At 40.0% G+C, this 13,259-nt stretch overlaps 1 protein-coding gene across 1 annotated transcript in view; it reads left to right on the top strand.

Annotated features, from left to right (window-relative positions):
- The window catches only part of CNTN3 (contactin 3), a 106,058-nt gene that overhangs the window by 39,120 nt on the left and 53,679 nt on the right, over positions 1-13,259 (top strand). The window lies entirely within an intron of this gene.

The following is a 13,259-nucleotide window of genomic DNA, read 5'->3' as shown; positions in this document are numbered from 1 at the left end:
AGGAGCCTTTTGAAGTGCTGGTTTCAATTGTGAAGGCGTAAGAATTTTTATAAATAACTAACAACTTCAGCATTTCCTGTGCAGTCCCCTCACCTGCACACCTGATAGAGCTCTAAACAAAACATATTTTCATTTTAATTCTTGCAGATTTTATTTTTTTGTGTGCGTGTTTGGTTTCAGTTTTTTTCCTGTGTAAGAGCGGTGACATTCCTTAGGATTTTTGTAGTTTGTTTTTTTGTAGACTGTTCTTAAACCTCTGGAATATGGATTCTTTGGAAAAACAGAGCTTATATTCACTGAAGAATCAAAGCAGGTCATTGCTAAGGAAGGAAAGTGTTTCAGCCCTTGTTTTGTTTGTCAGAATGACTCTAATGGGGTCTTGTTAGACCATTTAACATGCTACTGATAATATATAGATAATACTTTAAAACATTTACATTACATTAATACCCCATTAAGGGCCTGATCTAAAGCCCGCTGATGTTGATTGGAATGTTCAGTAGGAATTTAATGCTTTGATCTTCCAACTATGGCTTTACAACTTAAAAAATCAAACAGGAAAAGCATTTCAGTCGACATAAACACGTCTGTGCCATCTGTGTCTTACTCCACCCTTCATGGCTAATAAAACTATTGGATTTGGAGCCTCCTCAAACTGAAATATATACTTAAAATATCAACTTGGATTGTGTTTTACGGCACCAAGTCCTGATGTAGAAAAAACGGTGTTGCTACAAGGCGTATAATGAGGAACTTTAAATAAGGAAAGCTTGGATGGATGGCTTGGCATGTTTAGAGCATTTGACTTGATAATTTAGTAGACTGAATGTTTTTTCTAACAATCTGTGTTGACATCTGGGCTGCCCTGGCATGGTCTTAGACAACACTTTGTTATTGAAGGTGTTGTTCTTCAAATAATGCATATGAGGTCACTTGAAAGACGAGTAGGTGTTTAGGGAGGTGGTTTAGTGGGGCTTGGCAGTGCTGGGGGATGGTTGGATTTGATGTCTTGTCCAACTAAATGATCCTGTCACTCTATAACAAGCACAGTTATCTTGTGATGTACAGAGTTACACTTTCATTCAGTGAATATATAAATACACAGTAAATTCTGACTGAAGTAACCCATGGCTGCAACACAGGAAATATCAGATTTAGGGGGGATTTAAAATAGCAGTTTAAATGTCTTCACTGGGTATCACCTTACTTTAAATGTACTTTTTCCAGGCTCTGATTTGCTACCAACCTGCTTATTTTGCTTCCTGATGTTTATTGGGAAGCAAAGTAGGTGTCTTAATACCAAAGCAATGGAACTTGCAGAACATTTGCTATTATACTGCAGTGCTTCTCTCGTTATTTTTGTATTGATTACGTATTTGTGTCGTGTTTCTTGTACAATAGGACAGTGAGTAGTTACAGAGAGCACAGGCTGTAGGTTGTGGGGAGTCTCATTTAATAACCAGGGAAATTCTCCCTACTTATGAGAAGAGATGCAGTGCCTGATTTTATTTTCCTGTTATTATCTCTCTCAGCCCTGTGCAGCGAGACATCTTCGCTCTTTTTTTATGAAACTGTATTTTTTTGAGCCCGTGACTTTTTATTAAATTGTAGTTAACAATATACTTTTGAGGATTACATCACCCTGCAAGGAGCAATTTGGCTTTAGGCTGGGGATCAGTCTGCACATGGAGCATCTGTCACGTAACGATTCTGCTCAGATACCAACAAGAACATTTGAGGTCCCACTGTGTTTTGGGGGTTTTCTCCTTATGTACATGTCTCAATCTATTAAACTCTCTTCAACAACACTGGGACTGTATTTGTTTTTAGAAATGGAGTAACAGAAGAACAGATAGGTATTTCTCAGGAGTTGTTTTTTTTTTTCCACACCCGCAGCTTCTGTTGTTGAATGGTCTGATGCTGAATTTATTAATCTATGCAGTTGCTTGCTCAGGTGTAATCCCTTGTTCAGCCACATTTATTCACCCACTGAAGGATGTGCACATTGGTACATCATGGCATATTAAAGGTTTACCACTGCCTGCCACAGCTGTCATCTCTTTGACCCTTCAGTAAACCAACAGTCTTCCACATAATTTTGCTTTCATTCAAGTGTAATGCCATTACTGCAGAGGCAGACAGAATGCAATTCTCTAAAGATCTTGTCTCGTTCCCTTCTCTTCCAGGGAGGTTAATGTGCTCAAATGATCCCTATGCTTTCCTTTTTTTGCTCTCTTGCTGCAAGAAGAGCAAAAAGAGAAAGTGCTCCTGGATAGTGTGTTTGGACTGGCTTTTGGGGGATAGGGCAAACTGGAGAGATGAACTCACCAGCTAGGTGGAAGCCTTCTTCACCACTTGAGTTTCAAATGCCTTCATTTGTTTCCTTAGTATGTTTATTTTTATAGCCTTTTACAAAAAGGTTTTACAGTTTTTCTTCTAAAATGACATGGGAATAAGCAAGTCAAAACCACTTTACCCAAAGTGAGCTAAACCAGGTTTAAACATTAATGATGTACAGGAATAGCTGAAGTTTAACGGGTGTTTAGTCCATAGACATTTGTCATTTCAAAAAACACACCCACACCCACCCAACTTCATATAAATGTTTGCAGCGTCAGTACTTTGCAGACAGTGCAGTTACAGCCTTGTGATCTCACAGAACTGATGTGCAGAATGAGCTCTTGGAGCTGATGGTCTGAAACTGGTGTCTGGGGACATCGATTCCAACCCCAGCTCTGTCATGTCACTGAGTGCAGCTTCTCTTTATGAACTTGCTGTCATTGTAACATCTAATGATTTGGGATTATATTGACTGTTTCTACTGTATGTGCCGCTGTTTGACCCGGTAATTAAGTTAAACAATCAAATGAGTCAGTGATTTATTGGGTTTCTTGGTTCTGCACTGCCACAGTTTCTCATTTGCTCCCTGAACTCTTGTGTGTGATGTGCCAGGAGGCTTCACTGAGTATCAAATAAGTGTATCATATGATGCTTCTGATTTTTAGAAGTCTGATATTAACAGTAATGTTTTGCATGCTCTTATCAGTTGTTTACACTCCTTTGCATTCAGCTGTTTTTGAATCTCTGATTTCTTAATACATCTCTGCTTCTGGTTTTATTTCAGATTCTTTTCGGAAGAATTTTTCTGCTTCTTTGGTTAACAAAACGTAGCATTTTTCTCCCTAGTTTTTCACAACTTCAGCTCCTAATAACCCATGCTACTCTTACTTACCCTTTCATCTTCTTGTATAGCTCTTGCTTGCTTAAAAGTAACTGTAGCCTCTCCTTAAGCCAGTTCCATCTTATTCATCCTGTATTTTTTCTTTTCTCCTAGCTTTCCTGATGGGGATTCAGTGGAATTACTATCTTGTTCCTTCAAGAAACCTTTTTTTGCCTCATAATAAATCCTTGTTTACTGAAAAAAAATTGCCTGGAGATTCCAGCTCCGAGTTTTGTCTGAAACTGTAGGACCTACCCATCCTTTCAACTTCCAGGATTTACTGACTCCATGACAAGGGTAGAATTGACTTCTTCCATCCCAGGGTCCGTGGTGTGTGTCTGGGGGCTGGAAAAGGGCTGCTCTGCATTGCCAGTGTTCTCAGTGCACAGCAGACACTCAGGCACAGAGTGGTCCTTGTCTCCACACCCCCCGACTGGCATTGATTTGTCGCTGTGTAAGGTGACCGAGTAGATCAAGTTACTGAGTTCTTATCCCAAATCATTGCTTTGTGTAATGAATTTAATTTATTCCAAGTCATGCTTGCAAGGGTCTCCTGCTCTTCCTGCAGACAGTATCAGATCCCAGTTCAGCCTGAGCCAGGCCAAATGCAGTTTTGTCGTCTCTTTACGCCCTTGTTTAATTGTGTAACGATTGTTGTTCCTGCTTTTATAAACCAAAGCATGGGGCTTGTTATCTGCATGGGGATTATACTGATTGGGTTTTAAATGTCTCTCTCTTACATCTGGGTCAGAGCAATGATTAAATATTGAAAGAGAGGTTTTGTGCCCCAACTGAAGCTCTACCACGTGTCCTGGAAAGGCTGTTCTGATTTTATAGGGCGTATGAGGGGCAGATGTGTGACAGAGCAAATGGAATTTTGGTTTGATTGCAGTGGGCAGACTTTGTCATTCCAGTCAGGCTGATTAGAATCTCAGAATCACAGAATATGCTGAGTTGGAAGGGACCCACAAGGATCATCCAACTCCTGGCCCTGCACAGGACACCCCAGCAAGCCCATCGTGTGCCTGAGGGCGTTGTTCAGACACCTCTTGAGCTCTGGCAGCCTTGGTGCTGTGCCCACTGCCCTGGGCAGCCTGGTCAGTGCCAACCACCCTCTGGGGGAAGAACCTTTTCCTGAGATCCAACCTGACCCTGCCCTGGCTCAGGTTTGTGGCCTGTGTTTGTGCTGCAGGCAGGACCAGAGTGGTTCTTCAGTAGGGTAATAGTGCTTACAGAACTTCAGACTTGAGAAAGTGAGCTGTGCCACACATCATTCATGTCCTTCTAAGATGGAAGATCAGAAGGAACTCCTGGGTGATCTGTTTTGGTCTCTTGGGTATCACAGCACAGTTTCCACTGGGTAACCTCTGCATTAATCCTTACCCAGTTTGCAGTATCTGGAGTTTTAATTCTAAATTAATTAGATGAATTCTAAGTTAATTAATCTGGTTCTGTCACAGAAAACCAGGAAATAAACTCTCCAACCAGTCTGTTGGGTTAGAAAGCTTGACCTGACTTTGTAGCATTTGACCATTTGTTCAGGATTGCTCCAGCAACCCAACAAACCAGGTCATAGTCATGAAACTTCTGCATATTCACCACATACTGCAGTTCCTGGATACGTGCATATATACTGAATATTTCTGTGGAATTGTCTGGATTTGAGTCAAGGTCTTTTGAGGGTTTCTGGTGGTTGATTGGGGAATTTCCCATTCCCCAAATTTTCCTGTTATCGTACCAGATCTTCTAATGAATCTTTTCTCCTTGGCAATATCTCAAGTATATGGTCAGGGCACTAGGTATCTCTTGCCATCTTTGGTCCAGCACACAGTCTTTGTTCTCAGAAGTAAGACATTTACTAGTCCATATTAATCACCAGTGTGGGTAAAAAGGGAAGCACTGACTGTCACAGGTGTAGGGGGTTAACACAAAACTACATCAGTCTCTGGCATTTGTACTAAACTTTGAGTGGTACAAAACTAAGCATTAATGATCAAATTGTGCCAAAGTTAAAGAATTTTCCAACATATTCCCCTACTACTGCATAAACTCTTTTTTTTTTTTTAAGAAATATTACTTACTTGGTAACAGTTCCAGCCTTTGGGTTTGTCCTACCTCAGAAGTGACACCAGCAGCACTTAAGAGGTTTCCAGATAAGAAATAGCAGGAAACTCTGGTGTGAATCATCATCATGGTTGAAATCTTACTGATTGGGCTTCTGTTTTATTCTCAGCCAATATTTGTGGTCTTAGGCATCCTTAATTCTGACATTTTCTACCTCCAAATAATTGAGTTTGCAACCTCAGTATGTTCTTTTAATTTTATTAAGGGCTACAGAGTAATGTGTTTGCACGAGAACGCTGAATTAGGTTATGCAGCGGGTCTTAGCTTTTCATTAAATAATTAACAACTCATGCTCGTGCACAGGTCGGGGATGTGGCTTCACAGGGGCACTTCATCATTTGGCCTTTGTTTCAGCATTCAAGAAATGATTCTGCCACAAGGACTGCCCCATGTCCTGTCTCTTAAAGTTTTATTTTTCATTTTTGTGGGTTTTATGTGGACCTGGCAAATCATTATTGTTTTAAACATCTCCACTGTCAGCATCCAATGCAGTGGGTTTGCTTTCATTTTTTTTCTGCCTTATCTGCAGCAGAAAATACCCGTTTTGCTTGTCAGCTGCAAATGACATCAGGGTAAGAAATGCCTTTCACTGCATTCCTGTTCCCTAAAGTCTGTAAGGAAAGTAACTACAGACCATCTGCTTTAGCCACTTCTTGATACTGTAAAGGGAATGAACAGAATCTGTTCTGGTTTGCTTTGATGTGCTCCTGAACATCCATTAAGCTACAACTTTAGTGTTGCTCTTCGGTGCCTGGATGGAAATAGATCATTTTTCTTATCTATCCTGTCCTTCTGAGCCTGTTAATGTAGTCTAATCCCAGCTAGTAACCTTAGAGATTTATAGTCATAAATATTTGCAGCAATTTTCCAGGATCTGTTTTATGCTGTGGGGACATCTTTGTACTTGGATATTGCTGTGGTTGGAGTGAAGCACCCAAGGAAGAGAGTGTATTATATCCTTGATTCAGAAATGGGGGATTTGAACATCACAGAAGCAATTAATGTCAGTACCAAAGGCTGTATGCAGGATACTAAGCCTGAGATATTTTATTTGTCAAATGTGAAAATTTGCTTTCCTCTTCCTTAAAATTGTCATGTGAGTAGTTAATACAGTGAAATAACAGTTCTTCCTCTCCATGAACCAGGCAAATGTGCTCCCATGAAAATGGATTGCTTTTATTTCTGCCTCTGCATTTTTCATCTTCAATAATAGAATTAAAAGTTCTAATTTTTTCTGAATTCCTCTGCAAATATTATTTTTGTTACGGTATTAATCTGTCCTTGCACTCTATCCCCTCTACAGCTTATTTCAAGTGGGTTATTGAATTCATATGTGTAGAAAGAGTCATCTTCTCTAAGTTTCCTTGTATATTTTATGAAAAAGTTGAGGCATAATGTACTTGACAACCCCATCTTATTTAGGTTGAGAAACAGTAAACAGGAGAACTATTAAAATAAACACAAAAAAATAAAAATCCATTAAGGTTTAATGGGTCCAGTTAAAAATAATGAAGAGCATCTGGAGCTGGAGATAAAACCCAGCTGATTTTGGAGAAGATGGCACAGGTGATTTTTGGCAGGGTGAGTCATGGTTTAGGGTTTGTTCTCTTATTCTTGGCAAATTGCTCCACTGTTGGAGTTCCTGGATGGGCAGATGACTTGTTTCATTGCACAAGCAACAAAATAATTTTGCTCAAGCCATGTAGGACACGTATTTTGATGAGAACACAAACACTTGGAAGGCGTGTGAATATTGGATTTTCCTGCTGACTGACAAGTCAGTGTGTTTTGGGGTGTGAAGCAGCAGCTGTGGCAGAACATCTGTTGACAGGACACTCACTCATCTGCTGTGTCTGTTATTTGTCATCATTACATCTGTTACAGTCCACATGGCCCTGATCAGAGCAGGGAGGCTTTTTGCCAGGTGCTCCATACCTGGGGAGATGAGGAGAATGACAGGTTTTGGTTACCTGTATCCTGACAGTGCTTTCTGGTGGAAAAAACAGCTATATTTTGTATTATTTGTGGGAAATCTCTCCAGTTCTTTAAGGAAAGTGCCTGGTTTTGGAAAGATGAAGTAGCAGGAAAAAAATGCCATTGTCACCAGCATGTTGCCAGTGCTTAAAAAATGAGCTGTTTTTGGGATGGCTTTCCTTGATTTATTTATTGAGGAGAGGCTTTTTGGAAACACTGCTGCATGTTTAATAAATAAACAAACCTTCAGATAATTAGACTTAGATCTGGCAGGGCTTTAGCCATCTGTTTAACTATTAAAATGTGAATAGCCTGGTGTTCTTCAGCATTAAACCTGCTTTGTGGTCATGAGACTTGGTGCTCATGTCATTGTCAGGATGTTCTTAGGGTTTGTTTTGGGAAAGTGTTAAGGGGGGTAAAAAAAAAATCGGTGTTGCATCTGAGAATTCGACTGTAGGATGATTTCCTTGAGCAAACATCCTTCCCTCCTGAGATATTTCTCCAATTGCTTGAATTGCTTTGTTCAGTGCTGTGTTTGCCTTGAGTTGAGTGGTAATTCCCAGATAATACGAATTTATGAAAGGCATATTTTTGGAAATACCTATTGGAGAACATTTTTCTTTCAAAACATGCATTTCCCTGGTAACGCTGGGGGTTTTTTTCCAGTTCTTTCAGTGCATTTTTGCCAGTGCAAAGCCTGTTTTAAACAGAAATACTTCCTGCTCATCAGATGTTGAGTCAACATTTATGCCATTAATGTTCCTTTACTGCTTTTTTTTTTCCTTTCTCTGCTGTCTCTGGTCTCTTCCTTCAGTTCCACACAACCCACAAAGTGCTTCATCTCTCCTCTCCCCATCCATCTTTCCCCTCATTACTGCAGAGTCTTGCACCTCTTTCCATGCTGGTATCTCCTGTTCACCACAACCTGATACATCTGTGCCAATTTATTTTTAGCTTTTTTTTTTTCTGTTTCTGTTTATATAACACACTTTGTTGCACAAGTTTTAAATGGTTTTCCTTTATTGATGTAAGAGCATTTAATTCTCTTCTGTTTATTTCTTTTTTTTCCTGAACTTCAAGTGAAGGTGGAAGAGTTAAAAAGATTTGTAAGGCTTTTGGTGGTGTGCTGTTCCCTGCACCTGGCTGCAGCAGCCTGTTAATCCCAGCATGACTCACCTATTGGATGTTCAGCTTTTCATGTGATGGAAACAACCTGAAGGGTTGTTTTGTTTCTAAACAGAGGTTTGCTGCATTTTATTAAGTGTATTTTTAGGGATGCAAGAAACACTCAGATGGGCTCTGCCGATGAGACTAATGTGATGTGAGCAGAAACAGGGGCAGTATTTCAAAATAAAAACTAAAAAATTGTCTCAGTAGTACTTTGGGTTGTGACTAAGAAGTGCCTTGAGGGTGGGGAGTTGTTCTGCCTGTCCTGTCCTGGGGCCTGCAGGGCACACACGTGGTTGTGGGCAGCATCTCAGCATGGAGAGGTGATGCCACAGCTCCTGTGCTGCAGAAGGGCACTCCCAGGGCCAGAGCTGCTCCTCTTATAGAAATGGGCTTTTAAAAACCCCCTGCAGTGTGTGGAACCTGCTGCACTGCTGCCTGTGCACAGATAAACGTGGTACCACAAAACGAGAGTTCAGCGCCGTGTCACGGTGCTGGGGGACTCTGTACAGGCTGCTGTGGAATTCTGTGAGCTCCCTGCAACACCAGCCTGACAAAATGAAACCCTGGAGATGGTTCCTCAGCAGCCTCTGAATCTCTTCTCGAGTGACAAATCTCCCCCACTCTTTGCCTGCTTTGAGTAGCGTTTGTTTCTGCACCGCGAATATTTTTATCCTCTCTGCATTCCAACAGTAAATGATTACAGAGAGAATTTTTGGCCTCATCCCTCTCTCTTGCCTTAATATGATTCTCTCAACCTTGCTCTGGACCCTGGGAAGGCGGCAGAAGGTCTCACTGGCTCCATGTGCAGCTCACTTGTGCTGTTTTCTCGTGCTCCGTCACTGCAGGCCATGTGTTGGGGTTAACAGGGGTGTATCCCAAATATCCTGGTGGGCTTATACAGGTATTTTTAAGAAACTTAATTATACCAAGTGTACAGCCTGTCTAAAGAAGTATAAAACTCATGGTCACAGAGGTGCCTTGGTATAGCCAGTTTTGGGGTATAGGGTGGTGGGGAACAAGGTTTGCTTGTGCAGATATAGGTGGTGGTGGTGAAGTTTGTTGGTTTTGTTTATGTTGTTGGTTTTTTGTTTTTTCTTTTAAAGAAACAAATTCGTGTTACTCTGTTTTCTCCAGTAGTTGTCATTACCAGCACAGCTATTACAACACACACAGGCTGTTATTTGTCCTTAAGAGCTGAGAGACTGGAATTCCCCTTCTTTTTAATAATGTGACTTTTAGCAGGGCCAGCGGGTTGTGAATTAGTACTTCATTATGGGCTGACATCAAACAGAGTCCCCTCTTCAGAATTACCTACTCAAGAAAACAGTTTAGAATTGGTTGTCTGACTCATTTAGGTACTTGAACATCCTACCAATACAGAATTATATATAAAGTATATTTAACAAGTTCTGCAGCTCTGAATAACAATGAGTCTAATGAAGCAATAGAATAAATATATTTGTGGCTTTTAAGGGACAATTATGTTTGTAGAACTTGAATCCTTGTTCTACAGTTATCAAAACATGGTAGAATTGCAAATAAACTTGCTTTGACAATGAACATCAGTTGGTACAAGTGTAATACAATGCTTGGGTGTTGCTGGACTTGGAAACTTAAAAAAAAAAAAAAGTAGGTGAAAAAAAGTGAATCCTATTTCTCTCACAGTGAATATGTCCTGTGATTACTTGAAAGAATAAATAGAAGTTGGTATAATTCCTAGCAGTGTCTGCTAATCTTAGGAAGTTCCTGCATGCAGGTATGTGTGTCTAGAGGTGAAGCATCACACAAGTTTCTTGGCAAAATATGACATAACCCAGCGTTGCCACAAGCCAGGAGTTGTGTGTCTGGAGCAGCTTTGTCATCAGAAATTCTCTGAGTTTTTCATAGCATGATGTTCTGTGTCTTTTCAAAGCTGGGTTGTAATATTTGATTTGATCTTGCCTGAGCTGTTTGCTTTCCTTTCCTTGCTTACACAAGATTACAGAAACCAGGAACATCCCAGAAGGTGCTTGCAGTGAACTGCAGTGGATGTGGTCACCAGACAAGTGCTCTGCAGATGAAGTTCATTTTCATTCTGTTATAAAAATGTCAGTCTGGTTTTAGTCTGTTTTACCTTCCACAGATGCTTCAGGTTCTGATTTCCCCTCATGAATTCACAAATCCACGTCTTTTAATTGTCGAGGGTGTCACATGAGCTTTTAAAAGCTGCTCTTCCAAATGCATCAGGCAGTTATTGCAGGTTTGATACTCATGTTACTGTTACTCCATATTTTGGATTCTTGCTTTGCAACTTTAAGTCTTAGTGCTTGAGACTTAAAACTTGGCCTATTAAACAGAAGGAGGGAACCCAGTGGAATATACAGTTTTCACATCCTTGCTGTTTGTGTTGGCAGGAACATGTTTCCTCGTTCTCATTTTGGGGCAGAATCAAAGACTTTTCAATAAAGCTGAATTACATTTTCTCGCTCCATTTTATTGCAATGGCATCTGTATTTCAGTTGATATAACTTTATGTACTTGGTGCTAAAGCAATGAGGCAAATATATGTATTAGCAGGGGAAGGGAGAAGAAAATGCTGTTTCAGGAGTCAGAAACTCTCAGTTGCTAATTTTTTACTTTCTTCTGTATGGCAAACTATAAGCAGGCAATAAAAGCATTTAATTTGCAAGTTACACAGTTCTAGTTTGGTTTTGAAGTTGGATTTTTTTTTTCCTTGTAGTCAGGTTTTTTTGTAACATCTTTACCAAAATACTTTTCAGTGGTATGATTAGAGCCTTTGCCTGGTAGAGTTAAGTAATAAAGTTGTTAATTTTGTCCATGAGGGGCTGCATTTTAGATGAAAGGAGATTACAAGTGAGGCATAATAAATGCAAGTAAGAAGAAAAAAGATTTAGGCAAGAGAAGCTAATGAAAACACTTTCTTTTGGTGACCAGTTTGAGAAAGTAGGTAAGTTTTAAAAATCTGATGATGAACAAGACAATCTGTAATTCAGTAGATAAAATACAGAAATACTTCATATGTGTTTCTGCCCTTTTCTATCAAACTAAACAGTGGGGTATTGTCATCCCATGGGGCACTGAAAAGCCAGTCCTGTTCTGACTCATCACTTCTCAAACCCATCTTCTGTCCTGTCCTGATCTTGGTTCTTTGTTTCCAGTTATGTTTTTGTCTGTTGAGACATTTCAACAGGATCAGAGCCTCTGATCTCAGAGATAAAAGTCAATCTGTAAAAATAAACAAGCCTTGCCATTATTAGCCCACCTTTTGAGGTATTCTGTTTACCCTGCCAGTTTTCTGAGAACTGAATGTCCCTCTCCAGTGAGTTCATGTAATGGCCAGTTTTGTTAGAAGATGCAGCTCTACTCCCTGGTGTTACTGTGCTCAGGATACTTTATTAAAAACCAACCAAACAAAAGCCTAACAAAAAAGCCCAAGGATAGACAATCACTCTTGATATTCTTCCAAACAAGCCTGGCTTTGACCTTCAGTACTCTGAATATGCCACAGAAACACCTGAAAATCAGACCTGCATCTTGTTTAAAAGCTCCCAGTACTTTCCAAGGGCAGAGATTTAGATTTCATTGTATAATGCTAATAAAGAACTCTGCTACTGTTTTGCATGTTGATTTTCCATTATGTTCAAAGCAGTGCCAGACAATGTGTAAAGAGAATATAGATGTATATAAATAAATTAAGTGATTATATTTTTGCAGCTCTGTGATTAGTTTGGTACTACTGGAAGGTAGGATGAAGAGCTCTCTGCTGATTTGTGAAAAGTTATTCTTTTATTGTAGTATGGCTCATACTCTTCATTTTCAGATGGATTTTGTGTTGTTTCTTGTTTCCCAAAACCTTTTTTCCCCCGTGACAGCAATTTTCACTTGCAGTCAGTGATTAATAACTTCTGCTGTACAACACTGGAACAGTTCAAACCACAGAGAGCTGGGTACCTGTGGGATAATGAGGATGTGCCTTCCAAATCCCTTGGCATGTCCCTTCCCGAGGTGCTCCCAGCCCAATCCCATGTTCATAGGGTCTGTTGAGGTTCTGAAGGTCTGTATTTCCCATAAAACACCAGTGCTTAGAAAGCACTGCAAAACCATTTTATTTTAGCTATGGAAATTCTGTGTATTGCGTAAGATTTATGGCTTGCAGTGGCTGTGATGTAAACGGGAAAAATGTGGTCTGAATTCATTTTATACATAAATTTTTACCAAAGCAGTTATTATTTTAAAGTCCAAATGGCACATCTGTTTTCATCCTGTACTCGAATAGTGTGTGTCCTCAGGGGTTCTGTCACCTCTGGGCTCTTCCTTCCATGACTCAGGGCAGCTTTGGTGGGGCAGCATTCCAGATGAATCTGGAATGTTCTGGGGGCCTGAAATGAATTTCATTTGGCTGGGGTTGTATGTGACTTCCACTTCATATCCAGCAGTTTATTCTGAGATCTACTTCCATGGAAATTCACTTGGGAAGCTGAAAACAGCCCTTTTAAGAAACGTTCCTGTGAACTTTGTGTGCAGTAACAAAGGATAACACAACAATATCCTGCTGCAGCATTAAGTGTGGGTTTTTTTAAATGAAGCATTGAAATTCTAATGGCTCTTGTTCAGTGTTCTGACTGTAACAGCTGTTGCTTTTCAGTATTAAAAAAAATACTGTATTTTGGGAAAATAGCTACTGTTTGTCAACTTACTGCTGCTATTACACTTGGTTATAAAGACAGCCTGTGTGTTAGTGTCCTGTACAAGGTTATAAACAAACATGGGC

This window comes from Lepidothrix coronata, unplaced genomic scaffold (assembly GCF_001604755.1).
Source record: "Lepidothrix coronata isolate B3197 unplaced genomic scaffold, Lepidothrix_coronata-1.0 Scaffold170, whole genome shotgun sequence".
In the NCBI taxonomy this organism is placed as follows: domain Eukaryota; kingdom Metazoa; phylum Chordata; class Aves; order Passeriformes; family Pipridae; genus Lepidothrix; species Lepidothrix coronata.
The sequence above is the reverse complement of the archived record's forward strand: the minus strand, read 5'-3'. Positions and strand labels throughout refer to the sequence as shown.